This window comes from Medicago sativa, chromosome 6, assembly GCF_051527215.1.
Source record: "Medicago sativa cultivar Bolivia chromosome 6, Bolivia_mono, whole genome shotgun sequence".
In the NCBI taxonomy this organism is placed as follows: Eukaryota; Viridiplantae; Streptophyta; class Magnoliopsida; order Fabales; family Fabaceae; genus Medicago; species Medicago sativa.
In genome coordinates, this window is record NC_140754.1 from 32,449,251 (window position 1) to 32,458,019 (window position 8,769).

The 8,769-nt window shown below is 37.8% G+C and overlaps 1 pseudogene across 1 annotated transcript in view; it reads right to left on the reverse strand.

The window, feature by feature from the left end:
• LOC146914585 (receptor-like protein EIX1) overlaps positions 1-8,109 on the reverse strand; it is a 60,094-nt pseudogene extending 51,985 nt beyond the window's left edge. The window contains exon 1 of the transcript XR_015014302.1: positions 5,026-8,109. The product of XR_015014302.1 is annotated as a receptor-like protein EIX1 (transcript). The remainder of the gene's footprint in view (positions 1-5,025) is intronic.
• Between the last annotated feature and the right edge of the window lie 660 nt (positions 8,110-8,769).

Below are 8,769 nucleotides of genomic sequence, written 5' to 3' on the forward strand. Positions count from 1 at the left end.
CTTGTAACCTTCAAAATCTCTTTGTAAAGAAACTCATATCATTATAGTGGAACGGAGAGCTGCCCTCTCCCCCAGAGTAGGTCATCATTAGACCGAACTGGGTAAACAGATTCTTGTGTTCTTCTCCTTCTTCCTTTATCTCTTGCTGTTTATTTTTGTTTGAATTATTTTGTCATCCGCTTCATTTGATTGCTTGGTATTAATTTGCTCCACGCATCAGTTTTATTATTGGTGTGGTTTTCACAACGAATCCGCAACAATTGGCGCCCACCGTGGGGCAAAGGTCAAATCAATAACCAGGTATCATGGGTTCGAAGTGGGATATTGAAAAGTTTACCGGTAGTAACGACTTCGGGTTGTGGAAGGTAAAGATGAGGGTAATTCTAATTCAACAAAAGTGTGTTGAAGCATTGAAGGGAGAAGCACAGATGCCTGCGCATCTGACACCTATTGAGAAGACGGAGATGAATGATAAAGCGGTCACTGCTATCATTCTGTGTCTTGGTGATAAGGTGTTGAGAGAAGTATCAAGGGAGACTACTGCTGTGTCTATGTGGAATAAACTTGATTCATTGTACATGACCAAGTCCTTGGCACATAGACAATGTCTGAAACAACAACTCTACTTTTACCGAATGGTGGAGTCAAAACCTATAATGGAGCAACTGACGGAGTTCAATAAGATTATTGATGATTTGGCGAACATAGATGTAAATCTGGAAGATGAGGATAAAGCCTTACACCTACTGTGTGCTTTACCTAGGTCCTTTGAGAATTTCAAGGATACAATGCTTTATGGCAAAGAGGGCACTATCACTTTGGAGGAAGTTCAAGCAGCTTTGAGAACCAAAGAGTTGACCAAGTTCAAAGAGTTGAAGGTTGATGATAGTGGAGAAGGCTTGAATGTCTCAAGGGGAGAAGTGAAAACAGAGGAAAGGGGAAAGGCAAGAATTCCAGATCAAAGTCTAGGTCAAAGGGTGGTGATAATAAAACAAAGTACAAATGTTTTATTTGTCACAACTATGGTCACTTCAAGAAGGATTGTCCGGAGAGAAAGGGCAATGGAAGTGGAAATCCATCCGTTCAGATTGCAAGTGAAGAGAAAGGTTATGAGAGTGCTGGAGCACTAACTGTGACAAGTTGGGAACCTGAAAAGGGCTGGGTCTTGGACTCTGGGTGCTCTTATCACATCTGTCCGAGAAAGGAGTACTTTGAAACTTTGGAGCTGAAAGAAGGTGGAGTTGTTCGCCTTGGTAACAATAAGGCTTGCAAGATTCAAGGTATGGGTACTATCCGTCTCAAAATGTTTGATGACCGTGATTTCCTTTTGAAGGATGTGAGGTATATTCCTGAACTTAAGAGAAATTTAATATCTATAAGCATGTTTGATGGTCTAGGATATTGTACTAGAATTGAACGTGGTATGATGAGAATTTCTCATGGTGCATTAGTTATAGCTAAAGGGTCTAAAATACATGGTTTATATATTTTAGATGGTTCCACTGTTATAGGTCATGCATCGGTTGCTAGTGTAGACACTCTGGACATAACTAAACTGTGGCATTTGAGGTTAGGTCATGTCAGTGAGAGGGGTTTGGTTGAGCTAGCTAAACAAGGTTTGCTAGGGAATGAAAAATTGAACAAACTAGATTTCTGTGATAATTGCACATTAGGCAAAAAACACAAGGTGAAGTTTGGGGTGGGTGTGCATAAATCTAGTAGGCCTTTTGAGTATGTTCATTCGGATCTTTGGGGTCCAGCATCAGTTAAAACTCATGGGGGATGTTCATATTTCATGTCTATTATTGATGATTATTCTAGAAGGGTATGGGTTTACATTCTGAAGAATAAAAGTGACGCTTTTGAAAAATTTAAAGAATGGCATACACTTGTAGAAAATCAGATTGGAACTAAACTGAAAGTGTTGAGAACTGACAATGGCCTGGAGTTTGTTTCAGAGCAGTTTAATGAGTTTTGCAGGAAACGAGGTATAAAGAGGCATAGAACCGTGGCATACACACCTCAACAGAATGGTCTTGCTGAAAGAATGAACAGGACCTTGTTGGAGCGTGTGAGGTGTATGTTGTTGGGAGCTGGACTGTCCAAGAGTTTCTGGGGAGAAGCTGTTAGTACTGCAGCATATTTGATTAACAGATGTCCATCAACAGGGATAGATCTTAAGACACCTATGGAGGTTTGGAGTGGGAGACCGGCAGACTACTCTAATTTGAAAATTTTTGGAGCTTTAGCATTTGCTCATGTGAGACAGGACAAACTTGATGCTAGAGCTGTGAAGTGTATTTTCATGGGTTATCCTGAAGGTGTGAAAGGTTACAGACTGTGGAAGATGGAACCTGGAGGATCAAAATTTATTATAAGCAGGGATGTTACTTTTGATGAGACCCGCATGGGGATGAAGTGCAAAGACCTGGATACAAGCTCAGAAACGGGGATAGAGAAAATTCAGTTTGAGGTGGAGCCTACCACTGATGAAAGGGAAGGGGAGGATCAGACTCCAGTACCTGATGAGAGTGAAGGCCAAGAAACAATTGATCCTGACTATCAGCTAGCAAGAGATAGGATAAGGAGACAAATTAATCCACCTGTTAGATACGGTTATGCTGACCTCATATGTTATGCTTTGAATGCAGCTGAAGAATTGCAAGACTCGGAACCAAAGAACTTCAGGGAAGCATTAGAAAGCAATGAAAGCAAGGACTGGCTGAAGGCAATGAATGAGGAAATACTTTCATTGGAAAAGAACCAGACTTGGAAACTTGTTTCATTACCTAAGAATCAAAGGGTAGTGGGAAGCAAGTGGGTGTTTAAGAAGAAAGAAGGTTTACCAGGGGTCGAAGCACCAAGGTATAAAGCAAGACTTGTAGCAAAGGGTTTTACTCAGGTGGAAGGGATTGATTACAATGAAATCTTTTCATCGGTGGTAAAACATTGTTCTATAAGGGTACTTATGGCGATTGTTAACATGTATGATCTTGAGTTAGAACAAATGGATGTGAAGACCGCATTTCTACATGGAGAGTTGGAAGAAACTATCTATATGCAACAACCAGAAGGTTTCGTAGAAGATGATTCAAAAGTATGTCTGTTGAAGAAATCTTTGTATGGGTTGAAGCAAAGTCCAAGGCAGTGGTATCGTCGGTTTGATGAGTTCCTAGTAAAGGCTGGTTTTGTGAGAAGCAACTATGATAGTTGTGTTTACATGATGAGGAGGAATGAGAAAGTCATTCTCTACCTTCTCCTTTATGTAGATGATATTCTTATGGCAAGTTCTGACATGCAAGAGATTCAGAAGCTCAAGGAAAGATTGAATGATGAATTTGAGATGAAGGATCTTGGTAATGCAAAGAGGATACTTGGTATGGATATCATAAGGGACCGAAACAAAGGTGAGTTGTTCTTATCTCAGCAAGGTTACTTGAGGAAAGTGGTGGAGCGGTTCAGAATGAGAGATTCTAAGGTCGTTGGCACTCCTCTTGGTCATCACACAAAGTTGTCAATAAAGCAGTGTCCTCAATCCGATGAAGAGAAAAACAAGATGGAGGGTACTCCCTATGCAAGTGGGGTTGGAAGCATCATGTATGGTATGGTTTGTAGTAGACCGGACTTATCCTATGCAATAAGTGTGATAAGTCGGTTTATGGCAAATCCGGGTCAAGTGCACTGGCAAGCTTTGAAGTGGGTTCTGAGATATTTGAATGGGACTTTGACAGGTGGTCTGAAGTATACAAAGTCACAACCAGGAAGGGATGCTTTGGAGGGATATGTGGATGCGGACTATGCAGGTAATGTAGACACTAGAAAATCTTTATCAGGTTTTGTGTTTAGTTTGTTCGGTACAGCAGTAACTTGGAAGGCAAATCAACAATCATTTGTAGCTCTTTCAACAACTCAAGCAGAGTACATAGCCCTTGTTGAAGGGGTCAAGGAAGCCATATGGTCGAAAGGTATGATTGGAGAAATGGGGATTAGTCAAGAGTGTGTGAAGATACATTGTGATAGCCAAAGTGCCATTCACTTGGCAAATCATCAGGTCTATCATGAAAGAACAAAGCACATTGACATTCGTTTCCACTTTGTTAGAGACATGATTGAGACAAAGGAGATCATGGTGGAGAAAGTGGCATCGGAAGAAAATCCAGCAGACATGTTCACCAAATCATTACCGAGATCAAGGTTCAAGCATTGCTTGAACTTGATTAACTTCATTGAAGCATAGATGAAGGTTGGAGAGAGCAGCAAGGTGTTTGATGGTTAAATTGGCATCATCACCATTTTGGAGTCAAGGTGGAGAATTGTTGGAAAAGGACTCAAAAATGATGCATCCTGGAACTGTCAAAATCGGCGCCCGAACACTGTGCAATCTGGGCCCGATTTTGAGCTAATTCTGAAGGCCTGTGATACTGTAAAAATCGGCGCCCGAATGGTATAAATCGGGGCCCGATTTGTTGCGCTGCAGAAGTTAAAAAAACAGTTTTTTCATGGGCCGGTTCAGTTCCGTTTGGTTTTTTGAGGGATGCTTTCCACTATAAATATAAACCTTGTATCAGATGATTAGTAGGGTGTAGAAAAACAGGGTTTAGAAGCCAACAAACAAACTAGGGTTTATAGAGAATTTCTCTTGGCAACAACACTAGGGTTGGGATTGTTTTGATTCACCTTGAACAAAGCACTATTAGGATTGAGTCTCTTGGTCACGGGAAGAGGCTGGGACTGAGGGTAGAGTTAGGTTTGAAGACTAATTCTTGTAACCTTCAAAATCTCTTTGTAAAGAAACTCATATCATTATAGTGGAACGGAGAGCTGCTCTCTCCCCCAGAGTAGGTCATCATTAGACCGAACTGGGTAAACAGATTCTTGTGTTCTTCTCCTTCTTCCTTTATCTCTTGCTGTTTATTTTTGTTTGAATTATTTTGTCATCCGCTTCATTTGATTGCTTGGTATTAATTTGCTCCACGCATCAGTTTTATTATTGGTGTGGTTTTCACAACGAATCCGCAACAAGACCAATTCAATCAAATTTGCTATTTCAGGTGGAATCTCTTGTGAAAAGTGATTGCTTGAGAGATCAATGATTTTTAGAAGAAGCAATCCATTGTTGTTGAACAGTTGTTCTACACCTTTCCACGTCAATAATGCACTCAATTCATATGTCTGACTCGTCCATGATGATAATCCTAGTTTGATAACATATTGATGACTTCTTAAATCTTGTGATGTAGCTTTTTGAGTCATTGAAGTGAAATTTTTAATGCATTTTGGAATCTGTCCAGATAGATTGTTGAATCAGAGATCAAAGAGTTGAATGTTTTGTAGATAACAAAGTTCGAATGGTAAATTTCCAAAGAAATAATTCCTTTGTAAGCTTAAAACTTGCAACTCTTTTAATTCGCTTCCAATCCAATAAGGGATGTGTCCTTCTAATCTATTGTCTCTCATGTCAAGCATTACTAACTGTGTGCAGTTCATTAAGGAGAAAGGGATCTCCCCTGTCAAGTTGTTGTTCCTCAATAATAATGCTTGCAGTTCTACAAGTGATCCCACTGAAGTAGGAATCTTCCCTGAAAAATTGTTGTGGCTCAAATCTAGATAAGCTAATGACTTGAAATTGCTCCAACAATCTGGAATTCGTCCAGATAATTGATTATTCGAAAGGTGAAACTCGCCTAACCTTACATCTATACCATCTGCACATAGGAATGGACGAGACTCTGAAAATTTATTTTTTGACAGATCAATAAATCCAGAACCTCGTAGAAATGGTGGAATTAATTTTTTGACAGATCAAACAATGATTTTTGACTTGAAGATTTGGAATTAATCCTTTGAGATTATTGTTTGAAATGTTGATGATGTTGCACTCTTGTGATAATAGTTTAGACCAAAACCACTCTGGAACATTATCTGAAATTCTAGCATTTGAAATATCAAGATCCAGCAGGTATTTTTGTGTTTGAAACCATTTAGGAAATGTAGGTCCAAGTTTGCAGGATCTCAATCCTATAATGTCCAGTTGAAAAGGCGGGACCCAGTTTTCAGTAAATCTCAATGCTAGTGAGTTGTCAGACAAATATAAATATCTTAACATTGACATACCAGATAAATGGAAGTCAGAGATCACACCACTTAAAGAGTTCGAATTCATTTTAAGTTTCCTTAGTGTAGTTGGAAATCGAATATCTTCAAATATCGTCCCATTTAGTTTGTTTTCAGAAATATCAAATATTTCCAAAAATGAGAATATTGAGAGATCAGGTAATGTTCCATTTATTTGATTAATGCTTAGATCTAATTCTTGAAGTGAGTATCTAGCACATCTAGATAAGTGATGAATTAATACTTGAAGCTCACCACTGAAACTGTTATTGGACAGGTCCAATGATTTCAACTTACATGCATTCATCCAAAATGATTTTGGAATTACTCCTTCTAAAGAGTTTGATGCAATGTATAATTGTTCCAACGGAAATGGCAAGCTACAAACTTCAGGAATCTTTCCACTAAGCTTATTACTAGAAAGATCCAATGTTTTCAATGATGTGAATGCAGAAAGGTCGGGCAGTGTTCCAGTGATTCCATTAACACTGAGGTCTAACACTTGAAGTGAGTTTCTAACACAACCACTAGACAAATTGTGAATAATTGATTGAAGGTCTTCAGTGACTTCGTTTTTTTTAATATCTAAAGAACGTAAGGCGCGTAAATTCATGAAGGATTTAAACACCTCACCCTTCAATTTATTATGTGATAGGTCAAGTACCTGAAGCAAGTTCATCACTGTGCCACAACCAAGTGATGGGGGAGCCACCAAGAGGTTGTTAGAAAGGTCAAGCTCAACAAGATTGGAACTTATGTTTGACACCCACTGAAATATCACGAATGATGTGAAGCTGTTACTAGATAATCTTAGTTCTCTTAATTTTGGAAGACTACAAGAAAAATCATTTGATGGCAGATCCACCATTTGATTAAAACTAAGGTCAAGCTCAACAAGATTGAAACTTACATTTGACACCCACTGGAATATCAAAGATGACACAAAGTTGTTTTTAGAGAGATCAAGGATAGAAAGAGAAGTGGAAAAGTTGAACTTGGATTGACTCAATGAATGGATAAAATGATCAGAAAGACCACAACCACTTAAACTTAGTTCTCTCAGTTTTGGTAACTTACCAACCATTTGCAAGCAACTATTGGATTTATTAAGATTAGATATGGACAACATGTGAAGATGGGTTAAAGAAGTTAGATTAGACAACCACTGACCTCCATTGTGATCCCTGTTGTCAATAGTCAGAGCACTATCACCATATTCATCTCCAAGATAAAGCTCTTGTAGGTTTGTAAGCTTTCCAAGTTGAGACGGAATACTTCCCTCCAAATTATTGTAGCTGAGATCAAGAAATTGCAAGTTGGAGAGATTTCCAAGTTGAGATGGAATGCTTCCTTCCAAATCATTGCTGTTGAGATCAAGAAATTGCAAGTTGGAGAGATTTCCATGTCGATGAGGAATCACACCACCTAGACCATTATTAGAAAGATTCAAGTATTTTAAATGTGAAAGAGACTCCAATGGAATAGGAATGAATTTGTCCTTCAAAATCACAATTTGAAAGATCAAGGTATCTTAGGTTTCTTAAAGATCCAAAGAAACCTGGGAGAATACTGTCTAAAATTATTGTTGCTGAGGTTCAAATATTGTAATTGTTGCAACTCCATCAATGAGTTGTGGATATCACCTCTGATATAGAAATTATAATCATCATCATTATAATTACCATGAAGGTCAAGCATAAGTACATGACCAGTGATATTGCTGCAACCAATTCCCTTCCATTGGCAGCAATCTTCTGTTGTCCAAGACGACAACATGCCAAATTCATCAACAAGGTCAGCCTTGAATTGCAGAAGTGCTTGCCTCTCACTTTGTATGCACCTATAACACCCTCTTTTGAACAAACAAGATGATCTGCTTGCAACAACAAACAGATGAGAAATATTGTTTGAATCAATTTCAAACAAAATGGATTCATAATTGACATTGTGGTCATCACAAGTTATGCTATGTTTCAAGATATGTATGTAATTTGATTGATTGTACTTAATTGCATTGCCAATACCTGAATTTATAATAATTATGTTGTGGTCATGATTGATTATAAAAAACGACAAGAGTGAAGATAACGTATATAGAGTCTTTCATAAAAAAACAAAACAAGCTAAAATGAAATGTATACCACAAAAACCCCGATGTCTAATAATTATATGATTCTTCCATTTTTCCTTTGTAATCTTTTTGATTTTTGATTTATGCATCAAAACAGTACCTCCTAGCACAACAAGTACAAGGGTTGAACAAGAGAGTCTTACAAAATTAACACGAACAAGAAAAAAAAAAAAAACGAAGCTACTTAAAGATGGGTTAATTATGTTTTTGGTCCCTACAAAATTACGACCTTGTAAGTTTAGTCCCTACAACAAATTTCTGCACTTAATATTAGTACTTACTCAATCCAAATTTGTTTAATTTATGCTTAAACTCTTACGTTTTTCAACAATTTTTTACAGGCATGTTAAGAACATTATTAAAAGGTCCTCCATAAAAAATCTCGCAAAAATTTGATTTCTACGTCCATATTTTTGTTACATATATCTTAAACTTTTGTCGTTTTAAAAATTCATATTTAATTTATTTCATGTTAAAAAATTATAGATTTTAGTAAATGAACCTTTCATAGTGTTCAAAACTTG